Genomic DNA, 17,835 nt, shown 5'->3' on the forward strand with positions numbered 1-17,835 from the left:
ATTGCATTAATACACAACCGAGACCTTGCTTTGATGCGTCACAATAAATCACAAAATCATCATTCCCTTCAGGCAATGACAATATAGGTGCCGTAGTTAGCTTTTTCTTCAATAAATGAAACGCTTTCTCTTGTTCATCATTCCATTCAAATTTCTTCCCTTTATGCGTTAATGCAGTCAAGGGTTTTGCTATTCTGGAAAATTCTTGGATGAACCTTCTGTAGTAACCAGCTAGTCCTAAAAACTGGCGTATGTGTTTCGGAGTTTTCGGGGTTTCCCACTTTTCAACAGTTTCTATCTTTGCCGGATCCACCTTAATACCTTCTTTGTTCACTATGTGACCGAGGAATTGAACTTCTTCCAACCAAAATGCACACTTTGAAAACTTAGCGTACAATTCTTCCTTCCTCAATACTTCTAACACCTTTCTCAAATGTTCACCGTGTTCTTGGTCATTCTTTAAGTAAATAAGTATGTCATCAATGAAAACAATGACAAACTTGTCAAGGTATGGTCCACACACTCGGTTCATAAGGTCCATGAACACAGCTGGTGCATTAGTTAAACCAAACGGCATGACCATAAACTCGTAATGACCGTAACGTGTTCTAAAAGCAGTCTTTGGAATATCATCTTCTTTCACCCGCATTTGATGATACCCGGAACGTAAGTCAATCTTTGAATAAACAGACGAGCCTTGTAGTTGATCAAATAAGTCGTCGATTCTCGGTAGTGGGTAGCGGTTCTTGATGGTAAGTTTGTTCAACTCTCGGTAGTCGATACACAACCTGAATGTACCATCTTTCTTCTTGACAAACAAAACAGGAGCTCCCCACGGTGATGTGCTTGGTAGAATGAAACCACACTCTAAAAGTTCTTGTAATTGGCATTGCAGTTCTTTCATCTCGCTGGGTGCGAGTCTGTAAGGAGCACGAGCTATTGGTGCAGCTCCTGGTACAAGATCTATTTGAAATTCAACGGATCGCTGTGGGGGTAATCCCGGTAATTCTTTCGGAAATACATCGGGAAATTCTTTTGCAATGGGAACATCATTGATGCTCTTTTCTTCAGTTTGTACTTTCTCGACGTGTGCTAGAACAGCATAGAAACCTTTTCTTATTAGTTTTTGTGCCTTCAAATTACTAATAATATGTAGCTTCGTGTTGCCCTTTTCTTCGTACACCATTAAGGGTTTTCCTTTTTCTCGTATAATGCGAATTGCATTTTTGTAATAAACGATCTCTACTTTCACTTCTTTCAACCAGTCCATACCGATTATCACATCAAAACTCCCTAACTCTACTGGTATCAAATCAATCTTAAATGTTTCGCTAACCAGTTTAATTTCTCGATTCCGACATATATTATCTGCTGAAATTAATTTACCATTTGCTAATTCGAGTAAAAATTTACTATCCAAAGGCGTCAATGGACAACTTAATTTAGCACAAAAATCTCTACTCATATAGCTTCTATCCGCACCCGAATCAAATAAAACGTAAGCAGATTTATTGTCAATAAGAAACGTACCCGTAACAAGCTCCGGGTCTTCCTGTGCCTCTGCCGTATTAATATTGAAAACTCTTCCGCGGCCTTGTCCATTCGTGTTCTCCTGGTTCGGGCAATTTCTAATAATGTGGCCCGGTTTTCCACATTTATAACAAACTACATTGGCATAACTTGCTCCGACACTACTTGCTCCGCCATTACTCGTTCTGACACCATTTGTTCCTTTCGTTCTATTAACCCCTGGTCCGTAGACCTCACACTTCACCGCGCTATGACCATTTCTTTTACACTTGTTGCAAAATTTGGTGCATAACCCCGAGTGATACTTTTCACACCTTTGGCATAGCTGCTTCTGATTGTTGTTGTTGTTGTTGCGGTTATTATTGTTGTTGGGATGATTGTTGTAGTTGCTGTTGTTGTTGTTGTTGTTGTTGGGCCGTTTGTTGTAGTTGCGATTGATGTTGCGATTGTTGGGATAATTGTTGCGATTATTGTTGTAATTGCTGTTGTTATTGTATTGGTGATTCTTATCACCGTTTTCCTCCCACTTTCTTTTGACTTGCTTCACATTGGCCTCTTCAGCAGTCTGTTCTTTAATTCTTTCTTCAATCTGGTTCACTAGTTTGTGAGCCATTCTACATGCCTGTTGTATGGAGGCGGGCTCGTGTGAACTTATATCTTCTTGGATTCTTTCCGGTAATCCTTTCACAAACTCGTCGATCTTCTCTTCCTCATCTTCGAATGCTCCCGGACACAATAGGCACAATTCTGTGAATCGTCTTTCGTACGTGGTAATATCAAATCCTTGGGTTCGTAAACCTCTAAGTTATGTCTTGAGCTTATTGACCTCGATTATGGGATGGTACTTCTCGTTCATCAAGTGCTTGAATGCTGACCACGGTAGTGTGTACGCATCATCTTGTCCCACTTGCTCTAGATAGGTATTCCACCATGTTAACGCAGAACCTGTGAAGGTATGCGTAGCGTACTTCACTTTGTCCTCTTCAGTACACTTACTTATGGCAAACACCGATTCGACCTTCTCGGTCCACCGTTTCAATCCGATCGGTCCTTCAGTTCCATCAAATTCCAAAGGTTTGCAGGCAGTGAATTCTTTGTAGGTGCATCCTACACGATTTCCTGTACTGCTAGATCCAAGGTTATTGTTGGTATGTAGCACAGCCTGTACTGCGGCTATGTTTGAAGCTAGAAAAGTACGAAATTCCTCTTCATTCATATTCACGGTGCGTCGAGTAGTCGGTGCCATTTCCTTCAAAATAGTCAAATGGAACAAGTTAATCATACAGAATATTAAGAGTAGTTAATAGTATTTTGTAGCATAATATGAACTCATTTATAAAAGCTTTTTCTTCATATTAGCGTTTTATAAGTTTAAATTCGGGTAGTACCTACCCGTTAAGTTCATACTTAGTAGCTAATATACAATTCAACTACTACAATTCTAAATGAAAAACTGATTGTAATAATATTTCGCGTTCAAACTTTTATACAATATTTTACAAACTTACAATACCGCTTATTTTACATAAAGCATGAAATATAGCACACAATAACTTTGATACAAGATAGTTGTGAAGATAATTCTAGCTAGTACACAAGTCGTTCAGCAAAGGCAATAAAGACACGTAATTCATACGTCCAGAAACAAGTCATGCATTCTGGTTTTACTAGGACTACTTCCCATCCTTGGTCTTGTGGAACATAACCGTTATGGCCGTTGATAAGACAGCGTGTTGTAACGTCGTCAAAGGGACGAGGGTTACGTAATGACCAACAGTCTCGTAATAACCTAAAAACCTCATTTCTTACCCCAATTACCGACTCCGTCACTTGTGGGAACGTTTTGTTTAATAGTTGTAGCCCGATGTTCTTGTTCTCACTTTGGTGAGAAGCGAACATTACTAACCCGTAAGCATAACATGCTTCTTTATGTTGCATGTTAGCCGCTTTTTCTAAATCACGAAGTCCTATATTCGGATATACTGAGTCAAAATAATTTCTTAACCCGTTGCGTAAAATAGCATTTGGGTTCCCCGCAATATATGCGTCAAAGTAAACACATCGTAACTTATGGATTTCCCAATGTGATATCCCCCATCTTTCGAACGAAAGCCTTTTATAAACCAAGGCATTCTTGGAACGTTCTTCGAATGTCTTACAAACTGATCTCGCCTTAAATAGTTGTGCCGAGGAATTCTGACCGACTCTAGACAAGATTTCATCAATCATGTCTCCGGGTAGGTCTCTTAAAATATTGGGTTGTCTATCCATTTTGTGTTTTTATACTGTAAAATAGACAAGAGTTAGATTCATAAAAAAAAATACTTATTAATACAAGCAATTTTTACATATATCATAAAGCATAAGCACACTATATTACATATATTACACCACACGAATACAACTATCTTATTCTGACTCGCTCATTTTTTCTTGTTCGGTTTTGGTTCGTTTTGCCAAGTTTCTAGGGATATATGATGTTCCCCTAATACGAGCCGTCGTTGTCCACATTGGTTTAGAAAAACCTGGTGGTTTAGAGGTTTCCGGGTCATTGTTACAACTTAAGGACTTCGGGGGTTGACGATACATATAAAGTTCATCGGGGTTGGAATTAGATTTTTCTATTTTTATGCACTTTCCCTTATTATTTTCTTTTGCCTTTTTAAATTCAGTTGGGGTAATTTCTATAACATCATCGGAATTCTCGTCGGAATCCGATTCATCGGAGAATTGGTAATCCTCCCAATATTTTGCTTCCTTGGCGGAAACACCATTGACCATAACTTAACCGTTTTATTATTTCCCCCACCGGTTCTATTTCTTCTTCCGGTTCCGATTCATCTTCCGGTTCCGATTCTTCTTTCGGTTCCGACTCTTCTTCCGGTTCCTCTTCGGGAACTTGTGAATCAGTCCACGAATCATTCCAATTTACATTTGACTCTTCATTATTATTAGGTGAGTCAATGGGACTTGTTCTAGAGGTAGACATCTATCACATAATATCAAACACGTTAAGAGATTAATATATCACATAATATTCATATGTTAAAAATATATAGTTTCCAACAAAAATGTTAAGCAATCATTTTTAAAGAAAACACGGTCGAAGTCCAGACTCACTAATGCATCCTAACAAACTCGATAAGACACACTAATGCAAATTTTCTGGTTCTCTAAGACCAACACTCTGATACCAACTGAAATGTCCCGTTCTTATTGACTAAAAACGTTCCATATTAATTGATTTCGTTGCGAGGTTTTGACCTCTATATGAGACATTTTTCAAAGACTGCATTCATTTTTAAAACAAACCATAACCTTTATTTCATAAATAAAGGTTTAAAAAGCTTTACGTAGATTATCAAATAATGATAATCTAAAATATCCTGTTTACACACGACCATTACATAATGGTTTACAATACAAATATGTTACATCGAAATCAGTTTCTTGAATGCAGTTTTTACACAATATCATACAAACATGGACTCCAAATCTTGTCCTTATTTTAGTATGCAACAGCGGAAGCTCTTAGTATTCACCTGAGAATAAACATGCTTTAAACGTCAACAAAAATGTTGGTGAGTTATAGGTTTAACCTATATATATCAAATCGTAACAATAGACCACAAGATTTCATATTTCAATACACATCCCATACATAGAGATAAAAATCATTCATATGGTGAACACCTGGTAACCGACATTAACAAGATGCATATATATAAGAATATCCCCATCATTCCGGGACACCCTTCGGATATGATATAAATTTCGAAGTACTAAAGCATCCGGTACTTTGGATGGGGTTTGTTAGGCCCGATAGATCTATCTTTAGGATTCGCGTCAATTAGGGTGTCTGTTCCCTAATTCTTAGATTACCAGACTTAATAAAAAGGGGCATATTCGATTTCGATAATTCAACCATAGAATGTAGTTTCACGTACTTGTGTCTATTTTGTAAATCATTTATAAAACCTGCATGTATTCTCATCCCAAAAATATTAGATTTTAAAAGTGGGACTATAACTCACTTTCACAGATTTTTACTTCGTCGGGAAGTAAGACTTGGCCACTGGTTGATTCACGAACCTATAACAATATATACATATATATCAAAGTATGTTTAAAATATATTTACAACACTTTTAATATATTTTGATGTTTTAAGTTTATTAAGTCAGCTGTCCTCGTTAGTAACCTACAACTAGTTGTCCACAGTTAGATGTACAGAAATAAATCGATAAATATTATCTTGAATCAATCCACGACCCAGTGTATACGTATCTCAGTATTGATCATAACTCAAACTATATATATTTTGGAATCAACCTCAACCCTGTATAGCTAACTCCAACATTCACATATAGAGTGTCTATGGTTGTTCCGAAATATATATAGATGTGTCGACATGATAGGTCGAAACATTGTATACGTGTCTATGGTATCTCAAGATTACATAATATTCAATACAAGTTGATTAAGTTATGGTTGGAATAGATTTGTTACCAATTTTCACGTAGCTAAAATGAGAAAAATTATCCAATCTTGTTTTACCCATAACTTCTTCATTTTAAATCCGTTTTGAGTGAATAAAGTTGCTATGGTTTCATATTGAACTCTATTTTATGAATCTAAACAGAAAAGTATAGATTTATGTAGGAATTAAACAAGTTCATATATGTAAAAAAAACGATTTGTCAATCAAAGATTTAGCGGAAGCATTTTATGTTAATATCATTAAATGAACAAGTTATTAAACAATACCAATATTGTTAATTCCTTATAAGGATCAAGGCATGAAAATATGCATACATATTATATATAACTAGGAGATAAGAAGAATTTATACCTCCTCAAGTTAACTTGAGGGATGTTATGGAAGAGCTATATGAAGAGGATGATGATGATGAATTTAGTTCCAAAACATGAAACCTCAAGTTGTAATACCCCAAGCTTTCAATCACCAACACCACCTTTGCAATGGTTAGGATTTAGGACACTTGAATGATCTTACAATTGAACTTAAGAACCCTTTCTTGTTGGCTAAACAGTTCGGCCAGAATGGCTGAAAACTAAGCAGTTTGTAAGTAGTTTTTATTTATATATTCAAACTCAAGAACCCTTTCTTGTTGCACAAAAACTCACGGCTTGTATAGGCTGATTAGTGAGCAAATTGTATTGTGTTTGATATATAAATAATTGCATGCTAGTATCCCAAGCAAAACCTCTTCTTTCCTTTCTTTCTTCACGTGAACTTCTTGGTTTTCTTTTAAGTTGAATACTTGGTTCAATAATTAAAGCATGCACTTGAGATGAGTGAATTATAAAAGGTAACAAAAGCAAGTATGTGCTTTCTTGGTCATCACAAAAAAAAAACGTCCCACATGGGGAGTGATAAAAGATAATGGGATTTTTTTATATATATAACAAAACTTGTTATAAAATAAACCATCCATTTGCTACTTGCAATTTATAAAACCTTTTATAAATATAACACAACATTTTAATTATTTAAACCCTTAAATAATTAATTCCTCAATGTATAAATTATCCAAATAATTTATCTCAAGTGAAAATACTTTAGAGAACCGATTTTCTAAAGTTAAAGTGTCGCGTATTTACTTAACGATAAATTCGCTAAGATTAAATACATATAAGGTGTCGGTAAGCTTGTTATTGGGTATGACCCGACTTGGATCATAACATGTTAGCCACATTAATTTAATATGTCTCTCGGGCATACGAAATACCTTCAATCTCCCACTTGCACGAGAAACATAAGAAATTAATGCAAGTGATGGATACAGCCTAACACACCGTCCATCACCCCTAATATGTTATGACTTTGTGCCATTCAATAACATCATCCCTTTCGAGCTCCCTACTCGAACTGACATATAGGTGAATCTTATCATTATATCCTTTCGTCCTTTATGTCATGTCAAATCCAAGAGATACAGAGTGACCACTCTCTTATAGATTCAACTTTTATCAGGCCTTAGACATCTGACTCTCAACGAATAAGAGGGACAAATTCCATCTTGACTACATACGTCCTAGATATACACTTTGCATTATACCTGAGCTCTTCCTTATGTACTACCATATTTCAGAATAGCGAAGGAAAGAATCAAGGCATAATACTCAGTGAATATTAGGACCCAATATGTATCTCAGGTCAGAGGATACTATGATATTCGCCTTTACTCAAGATTACATGTGATCAACCACAAAGGCTCCATATAGTAAGTCTTGAGAGCGGGTCTTCCAATATTTGTATCCCACAAATTTCTATGAACCTTGGTAGCAACCCTGCCCCACATTCATTCTGTGAATGTATACCAAACCAAGTTCATAATAGTCTAAACCTCACACTCATTCCCATAAATGTGATCGACTACGGAATTTAGAATAATGTCTTATTCATGGATAAAATATGCAAAATAGGAACATAACTCAAAATAAACTAACCAATAATTATATCAATGAGTTTGAACCAATTCGTTCCGTTACAATACTTAAAACAGATCATGACCAATCACTAGAATATCGAAGCCCTAATGCACAAACATGTCCTTCATGTTTTGCTCCATGTAAGAGCTTCGTGAGTGGATCCGCTATATTAAGATCTGTGTGAACTTTGCGAGTACATATCTTTCCCTTTCAACTTCATCCCTTATGTAGTTGAATCTCCGCTCAAAGTGACGAGTCTTTTGGTGAGCACGAGGTTCCTTGATTTGAGCAATGACACCATCGTTATCACAAAAGACCTCAAGAGGGTCCTGAATGGTAGGGACCACTCCTAAGTCGTCGATGAATTTCTTCATCCATGCAGCTTCCTTAGCTGCCAATGAGACGGCGATGTACTCTGATTCTGTAGTGGATAAAGCAACAATATCCTAGTTTTAACTCTTCCAAGAGGCCGCACCTCCATTTAAAATGAAGACATAACCGGATTGTGATCGAGAATCATCTCGATCAGTTTGGAAGCTCGCGTCCACGTAACCTTTTACAGCGAGTTCCTCCTCACCAGGCCCGTATATTAGAAACATATCCTTAATCCTTTTAAGGTATTTCAACATACTTTTAACCGCAGTCCCATGACTGTTTCCCTGGTTATTCTGGTATCTCCTTGTCATGCTAAGAGCGCATGACACATCCGGTCTAGTGCATATCATCGCATACATGATTGACCCAATAGCAGACGCATATGGGACTTTCTTCATTCTCTCCTGTTCATCTTTTGTGGTGGGACACTGAGATGAACTGAGAAGTGTTCCTCTTTGAAAAGGTAGCAAACCTTTCTTAGAGTTTTCATCTTGAACCTTTTCAAGTCTTTTCAATGTATGCACTTTGATTCAAACCTATCAATTTCTTGGATCTATCCCTGTAGATCCCAATCCCCAAAATGTATATTGCGTCTCCAATATCCTTAATGGAGAAGCAGCTACTTAGCCAAGTCTTAACTCCTTGCATTTGCGGAATATTATTTCTTAATAATAATATATCATCCACATATAGTACAAGGAACATGAGAGAGCTCCCACTAGCTTTCTTGTATACACAAGCTTCATCACCATTTTTAATGAAGCCAAATCATTAAAACGATGATTCCACATATTCTCGATGCTTGTTTCAATCCGTAGATTGATTTCTTTAACTTGCATACTTTGTTAGGATATTTAGGATTGACAAAACCTTTAGGCTGAACCATATAGATATCTTCCTCAAGATATCCATTTAGGAAAGCGGTCTTGACATCCATTTGCCATATTTCAAAATCATGATGAGTAGCAATGGCAAATAATATCCTAATAGACTTTAGCATTGCCACAGGTGAAGAAGTTTCATCATAGTCAATTCCTTGAGTTTGAGTGAAACCTCTTGCTATAAGTATAGCCGTGTATGTATCCAAGTTTCCATGTATGTCGGTTTTCTCCTTGAAAAGCTATTTACAATCAACTAACTTAGAGTTAGTAGGTTGTGTAACCAATTCCCAAACTTGGTTGTCGTACATGGATTGCATCTCAACGTTCATGGCTTCCTGCCATTTATCTTTATCAATCCGTGATAAAGTATCTTGGTAGTTCGTTGGTTCATCCAAATCAACCATATAGTAACCATCCAAGAGAAACCCATATCTCTCAGGAGGATTACTAGTCCTACCAGATCTGCGAACGTTCTGTATACTTTGATCATCCATTTGATCATTCTCAACATTTTCATGTTGAGTGCTAGTGTCAACCAATTGTGTATCATCTCCTTGATCTTGAACCTATTCAAGATCTATCTTCCTTTCACTATTACCTTACATAAGGAACTTAGTATCAAGGAATTCATCCTTTCGAGCAACAAAAAAAATTCTGCTCGGTTGGATCATAGAATTAGTATCCCATATCTTCCTTGGGATATCCTATGTAGATACACTTTGTGGATCGAGTATTCAACTTATTAGGATGTTGTGCTTAGGATAAGCTTCACATCCCCAAACCTTTAAGTATGATAGAGATGGAGGTTTTCCAAACCATATCTCATGAGGAGTTCGTTCCACTTTCTTGGTTGGGGCCAAATTTAGAATACGTGCCACGGAGCATAGACAATAACCCCAAAATTATATTGTTGAGTTGATTATATACTTCATTTTGATATACTTTGAATGCTTCGTAAGTTTCGTCTTGGTGTCTTAATAAGTAGACATATCCGAAACGACTGAAGTCATCAATGAAAGTAACGAAGTATCTTTCACCATTCCTAGTCATGGGCTTAAAAGGTCCACATACCTCCGAATGTATTAATCCCAATAAGTCCTTAGCACTTTCATAAGTCCATTTGAAAGGTGCTTTGGTCATTTTGCCTTGTAAACAAGATTCACATACATCAAATGAATCCAGCTCATTTGATTTTAAAAGATCATTCTTTTAAAGTGTATGTATTTGATTCTTGTTTATGTGACCATGGCGACTATGCCATAAGTAGGAATCACTCAAATCCCTTTTGAGTTTCTTGGTGTTTGCTTGGTATATTGAGCTATCAAATGATGTGTTATCATGAACCAATTCATAAATACCATTTAAAGGCGAAGCCTTAAAATAGAACATATCATTTAAAGAACCATGGATATCATCATTAATAAAATTTAGATTAAATCCATATTGTCTTAAACGGGAAATAGAAATAATGTTTTGTGTTAACTGAGGTGTATACAAAACATTTTTTTTCAAAATCAGCTCCAATCCAGTTTGAAGCTTCAAAACAAAATCTCCTTGGGCTTCGACGTGCACCTTTGCACCATTTCCCATGTAGAGACTTGTTGTTCCCGTACTTTGATTACTTCTTTTGAACCCTTGCAATGAATTGCAAATATGAGTTCCACATCCTGTGTCTAATACCCATGTATTAGAAGAAGTAATACTAAGCTCAACGTATATTGTGTATACATTACCTGAGGTTTGCCCTGCATCCCTCTTTGCATTCAACTCCTTTAGGTAGACCGGGCAGTTGCGTTTCCAGTGACCTATCACACCGCAACCATAGCACGGATCTTCCTTGGGGTTTGTTTGTCTGGTAACCTTTTGCTTTTTATTTATGTTGGTTGAGGTAACCAACTTCCCTTTTCTTTTGTCCTTGCCTTTGTAGGCGGGTCCTTTTCTCTTAGCCACCTATGGCTTAGAAGTGGAATTGTTCTTAGACCCACCTTCTTTGATCATAAGCACGGGTGAAGCCCTTTTACTCATGCTTGATTCGACCGTCTTGAGCATGGCATGTAATTTGCCAATGCTTTATCCCAACCATTTATGTTGTAATTCAACATGAATATGTCAAACCCTTTTTGACAAAGAGTTGAGGATAAGGTCCGTGGCTAATCCATTAGACACGTTATAATTTAGACGGTTCAATCGATCAATAAGGCTTTTCATCTTTAGTACATAAGATGAAATGGATTGGGAGTTATTTTCTTTTTCGAGGATGGACCTCAATGATAGGTTATTAAAGTTGATTGGTGCGTTTGGAATGTTGTTGTTGTTATTGGCGGCCATCTACAAAATTTGACAAAGTTTGTTTAAGAATTGATTTATAATTTAACAATCAATACCCTTTTAGATTAATTGATATATTAAATTCTAGAATCCAACGGTAAACCAAATTCCGGTTAGGTGACCTTTATCCCGTCATTTGATTTAGCTAGGTAGTCATTATATGACAATTGCAATCCATTTGCAACTTCTAGAGTATGGGATCATGCAATCCTTTTGCATGGCATATTTATCCCATCAACGCCTATTTGTTCTTCATGCTTCGGTGACCCTAAGTTCATGATTCCCAAATCAAGTCGTCCTACTTGTGTAAACATGTGAACTTAACGTACAAGTGGTTAGGTGACCTTTATCCCACAAGCATGTCAAATTCACCTTAACCACATTAGTTTGTTCATGACGGTTAGGTGACCTTTATCCCATCATGAGTTCCCTAATATGTTTAAGTGTCGCACAAAAGGATGGCGTTAAACTTGTTTACCTTGTTTGTAAAAGGGATTTTAAGTTTTCATTTATTCTAGTTCAAGAAAACTTTTATGCCATACACTAACATGCACTTAGTGTGTGGTACATATGAAAACCATTTTTCATGTCATGTAATAAAACCATTTTATTAGTTGTAAATAACAAACCATTTTATTATGTTTTAATCCTTTACTTGTTTTAATAACCATTTATTAAAAATCTTTTGCCATTTCAAATTTAGCCATTTAAATTTATGTTTTTGCTTGTGGTTTTCTTGTTATTAGCTTGTAGTAACCAAACATACAAATACAATCAAACAAACAACCAACCAAGCATACAAAACAATTTGTTCACAATCTAGCCTTATGGTTAACATTTTTTTTTTTTTTTTGCTTAGCCGAAAGCAAGAATGTAACCGGTCAAATCTAAGGGACAAACACAAACACAATCACAAAGTAGGAGATTCCAAAATCTCCCACTAAATCTTGCAATCTTTTGCTTCATCTTGTGTTCTTCATCTTGTCTCCATCTTTTGTATCTTCACATTTTACAAAATTATATCCTAATACATTTTTCTAGAAAATGAAAATACAACCTACTTACTAATTTACATTTCCAAATGAATATAAATTACATGAATGAATGAATAAATATTAATACAACCATATTGAATAAACAAATAATCATTCAAACAAGCAACCACACAAACACATCTAAGGTCTTGGCAAGATTGTGAACATCAATAATTAAATAAAATGGCAAGAACCCAAAAACCCATTTGGGTTCTATAGCTCACGGCTCATTTGAGCATCCCTCAAAAACCCACCAAAATATTTCTAACTTGCATTCTACTTATTTGCATGTTCATAGGATGCAAGTTTAATGGGTTTAAAAAAAACTTGATGCATATTCCATGGCCTCGGCACTTGATACCATTGTAGGAATTAAACAAGTTCATATATGTAAAAAAAACGATTTGTCAATCAAAGATTTAGCGGAAGCATTTTATGTTAATATCATTAAATGAACAAGTTATTAAACAATACCAATATTGTTAATTCCTTATAAGGATCAAGGCATGAAAATATGCATACATATTATATATAACTAGGAGATAAGAAGAATTTATACCTCCTCAAGTTAACTTGAGGGATGTTATGGAAGAGCTATATGAAGAGGATGATGATGATGAATTTAGTTCCAAAACATGAAACCTCAAGTTGTAATACCCCAAGCTTTCAATCACCAACACCACCTTTGCAATGGTTAGGATTTAGGACACTTGAATGATCTTACAATTGAACTTAAGAACCCTTTCTTGTTGGCTAAACAGTTCGGCCAGAATGGCTGAAAACTAAGCAGTTTGTAAGTAGTTTTTATTTATATATTCAAACTCAAGAACCCTTTCTTGTTGCACAAAAACTCACGGCTTGTATAGGCTAATTAGTGAGCAAATTGTATTGTGTTTGATATATAAATAATTGCATGCTAGTATCCCAAGCAAAACCTCTTCTTTCCTTTCTTTCTTCACGTGATTCTGCCCAGCAGAATATTAGGAGAGATATATTCAACTTCTTGGTTTTCTTTTAAGTTGAATACTTGGTTCAATAATTAAAGCATGCACTTGAGATGAGTGAATTATAAAAGGTAACAAAAGCAAGTATGTGCTTTCTTGGTCATCACAAAAAAAAAAACGTCCCACATGGGGAGTGATAAAAGATAATGGGATTTTTTTATATATATAACAAAACTTGTTATAAAATAAACCATCCATTTGCTACTTGCAATTTATAAAACCTTTTATAAATATAACACAACATTTTAATTATTTAAACCCTTAAATAATTAATTCCTCAATGTATAAATTATCCAAATAATTTATCTCAAGTGAAAATACTTTAGAGAACCGATTTTCTAAAGTTAAAGTGTCGCGTATTTACTTAACGATAAATTCGCTAAGATTAAATACATATAAGGTGTCGGTAAGCTTGTTATTGGGTATGACCCGACTTGGATCATAACATGTTAGCCACATTAATTTAATATGTCTCTCGGGCATACGAAATACCTTCAATTTATAGTCGGAAAAATAAGTTACAAGTCGTTTTTGTAAAGATAGTCATTTCAGTCGAAAGAACGACGTCTAGATGACCATTTTAGAAAACATACCTCCACTTTGAGTTTAACCATAATTTTTGGATATAGTTTCATGTTCATAATAAAAATCATTTTCTCAGAATAACAACTTTTAAATCAAAGTTTATCATAGTTTTTAATTAACTAACCCAAAACAGCCCGCGGTGTTACTACGACGGCGTAAATCCGGTTTTACGGTGTTTTTCGTGTTTCCAGGTTTTAAATCATTAAGTTAGCATATCATATAGATATAGAACATGTGTGTAGTTAATTTTAAAAGTCAAGTTAGAAGGATTAACTTTTGTTTGCGAACAAGTTTAGAATGAACTAAATTATGTTCTAGTGATTACGAGTTTAAACCTTCGAATAAGATAGTTTTATATATATGAATCGAATGATGTTATGAACATCATTACTACCTCAAGTTTAGTAGGTAAACCTACTGGAAGTGACAAGAAATGATCTAGCTTCAAAGGATCTTGGATGGCTTGAAAGTTCTTGAAGTAGGATCATGACACAAAAACAAGTTCAAGTAAGATTTTTACTCGAATTAAGATAGTTTATAGTTATAGAAATTGAATCAAAGTTTGAATATGAATATTACCTTGAATGGATTAGAAAGCTTGGAAGTAAATTAGTAAACTTGAAGGGATTTTTGAAGTGTTCTTGAAGTGTTCTTCCTATGATGATTATAGCTTGATTCTTGAAGTAATTTTTGATGAAGATGATGATTAACTACTGGAAAAATATGTTCATAATAGTGTGTGTGTGTTGAGAGAGAATTATAAAGAGAATTGGAAGTGAAATGGAGTGAATGATGAGTGGTAATTGGTGAGTGGTGAGTGGGGTTAAAAGGAGTTCTAGTTAGTTGACTAGCTCATGGTAGAAGTTAAAATTGATTAGTCATACATGACATAATCAAGAGTGGAATCCCATGCTAGTTCCTATTGGTATATACTCATAGTAAGTACGTTTTGAAGTTGTGTATAATACGGGTAAGAATACGACTAGAATTCTTGATGAAAGAAAAGAATGGAAAAGTAACTGTAACCATTTTCGTTAAGTATGAGTGTTTTGATATATGTCTTGAAGTCTTCCAAAAATATTTTAATACATCTAAATACACTACATGTATATACATTTTAACTGAGTCGTTAAGTCATCGTTAGTCGTTACATGTAAGTGTTGTTTTGAAACCTTTAAGTTAACGATCTCAATTAATGTTGTTAACCCATTGTTTATTATATCTAATGAGATGTTAAATTATTATATTATCATGATATTATGATATATTAATATATCTTAATATGATATATATACATTTAAATGTCGTTACAACGATAATCGTTACATATATGTCTCGTTTCGAAATCCTTAAGTTAGTAGTCTTGTTTATATGTATATAACTCATTGTTAATATACTTATGGAGATACTTACTTATCATAATCTCATGTTAACCATATGTATATCCATATATATATCGTCAAGTCGTTTTTACAAGTTTTAACGTTCGTGAATCGCCGGTCAACTTGGGTGGTCAATTGTCTATATGAAACATATTTCAATTAATCAAGTCTTAACAAGTTTGATTGCTTAACATGTTGGAAACATTCAATCATGTAAATATCAATCTCAATTAATATATATAAACATGGAAAAGTTCGGGTCACTACAACGGAGGTGATGTTCAAGTGATGGTATGTGAGTTAGAGATTTGATGGTGATGAAGGATATATGATGGTGTTGGTGTTTTGTGATTGTTTTCAAATGGGATCAAGAGAAAGAAGAAAAAAAAATGATGAATTGTAAGAACGGGTTTTGTTTTAAGTTCTTTGTTTTCCACTTTCAATTAATGATAGTCGATGTATATGGAAATGGTTGTACTCATTCGGTTTGTCTGTATTGATCAATGAGGTCGATAGATAACCAACTCTGACATAAAGGACATTCAAATTTCAATCAAGAAGAAAAGTAAATAAAGTTTAATTATTAAATTCATTAATTTGTACGAGTAATAGATATAGAATCATTTTTAGGGATATAAACAAACTTCAGATACAGCTAGATACAGCTGTTAAGGATCTAAAACTGATTCAGAATTTTAAAAGTAACAATACGTATTTATTTATAGTTACATATATATAATATCGTATTTATATATATGTGTGTATATATATATATATATATATATATATATATATATATATATATATATATATATTTACATGTTCATGTATTTATATGCATATATATTTGTATTCTGAAAATGTATATGTATTTATATATAAGTATAACAGTATTTCCATCATTATATATATCGCTATATATATATATATATGTATTTATATAAAGAAACAAAGTAACCCTAATTATATAACATTAGTTTTTAATATTAATCTTATTAATAATAATGAAACTAATATTAATAATAATAATAATAATAATAATAATAATAATAATAATAATAATAATAATAATAATAATAATAATAAGAATAAATGAGTAATAATAATAATAATAACAATGATAATGATTTTAATATGTTTCTTGATAAATAATGATAATAATAACAAAAATGATAATAATAATATTATTAGTGATAATAATAATAAATTGTATCATTTTCTAAATAATGATTTTAAAATCATAATAACAACATTTATATAACAAATTACATGTAATAGGTTTTATATTAAAATAATAATATTCATAATTCTGATATTAATATTAATATTTATTTTAATGAAAGTAATAGTAACATTATTAATATAATAATTTTATTTTAACTTATAATTTCTTTTAATATTTTGATATTACATTATATCAATTATGTAATATTTAATAATTATATCATAGATTACGTGATAATATTTATTGAATAATTAATTACAATATAATAATTATTGATAGAAACCTTTTACATATAATATCATATATATAACTATTTATATAAATATATTCTTTTTAATAGTAACTTAATTATTCTATTTATTATATTTTTAATTCTGATTAACTTGTCAAACATTTGAAAGACTTTCCGGAAATGCCTTAGTTTATAAAAGGCTTTCCTTTGATAGGTGGGGTATATCACATTGGGGAGACCGTAAGTTACGCCGTGTTTTCTTTAAAGCATTAAATACGGGGAACCCAAATGCAATTTTACGCTACGGGTTAAGAACCTATTTTGACTCAACATATCCCAACATAGGATTTCGTGAATTAGAAAGAGCTTCTAACATGCAACATAAAGAAGCATGTTATGCTTACGGGTTAGTGATGTTCGCTTCTTACCAAAGTGAGAAAAAGAATATCGGATTACAACTTTTAAATAAAACCTTCCCACAAGTGACGGATTGAGTAGTTGGGGTGAGAAACAAGGTTTTTAGATTATTACGGGGCTGTTGGACATTACGAAACCCTCGTCCTTTTGACGACGTTACAACATGCTGCCTAGCCAATGGTCATACGGTTATTTTCCACAAGACCAAGGATGGGAAGTCGTCTTAGTAAAACCAGAATGCATGACTTGTTTCTGGACTTATGAATTACGTGTCTTTATTTCCTTTGCTGAACAACTTGCGTATTAACAAGATTTATCTTCAAAACTGTCCTGTATCATAGTGTACTATATTTCATGTTATATGTAATATAGCAAAGTTGTAAGTT

The sequence above is a fragment of the Rutidosis leptorrhynchoides genome, chromosome 10 (assembly GCF_046630445.1).
Source record: "Rutidosis leptorrhynchoides isolate AG116_Rl617_1_P2 chromosome 10, CSIRO_AGI_Rlap_v1, whole genome shotgun sequence".
NCBI classification, from domain to species: domain Eukaryota; kingdom Viridiplantae; phylum Streptophyta; class Magnoliopsida; order Asterales; family Asteraceae; genus Rutidosis; species Rutidosis leptorrhynchoides.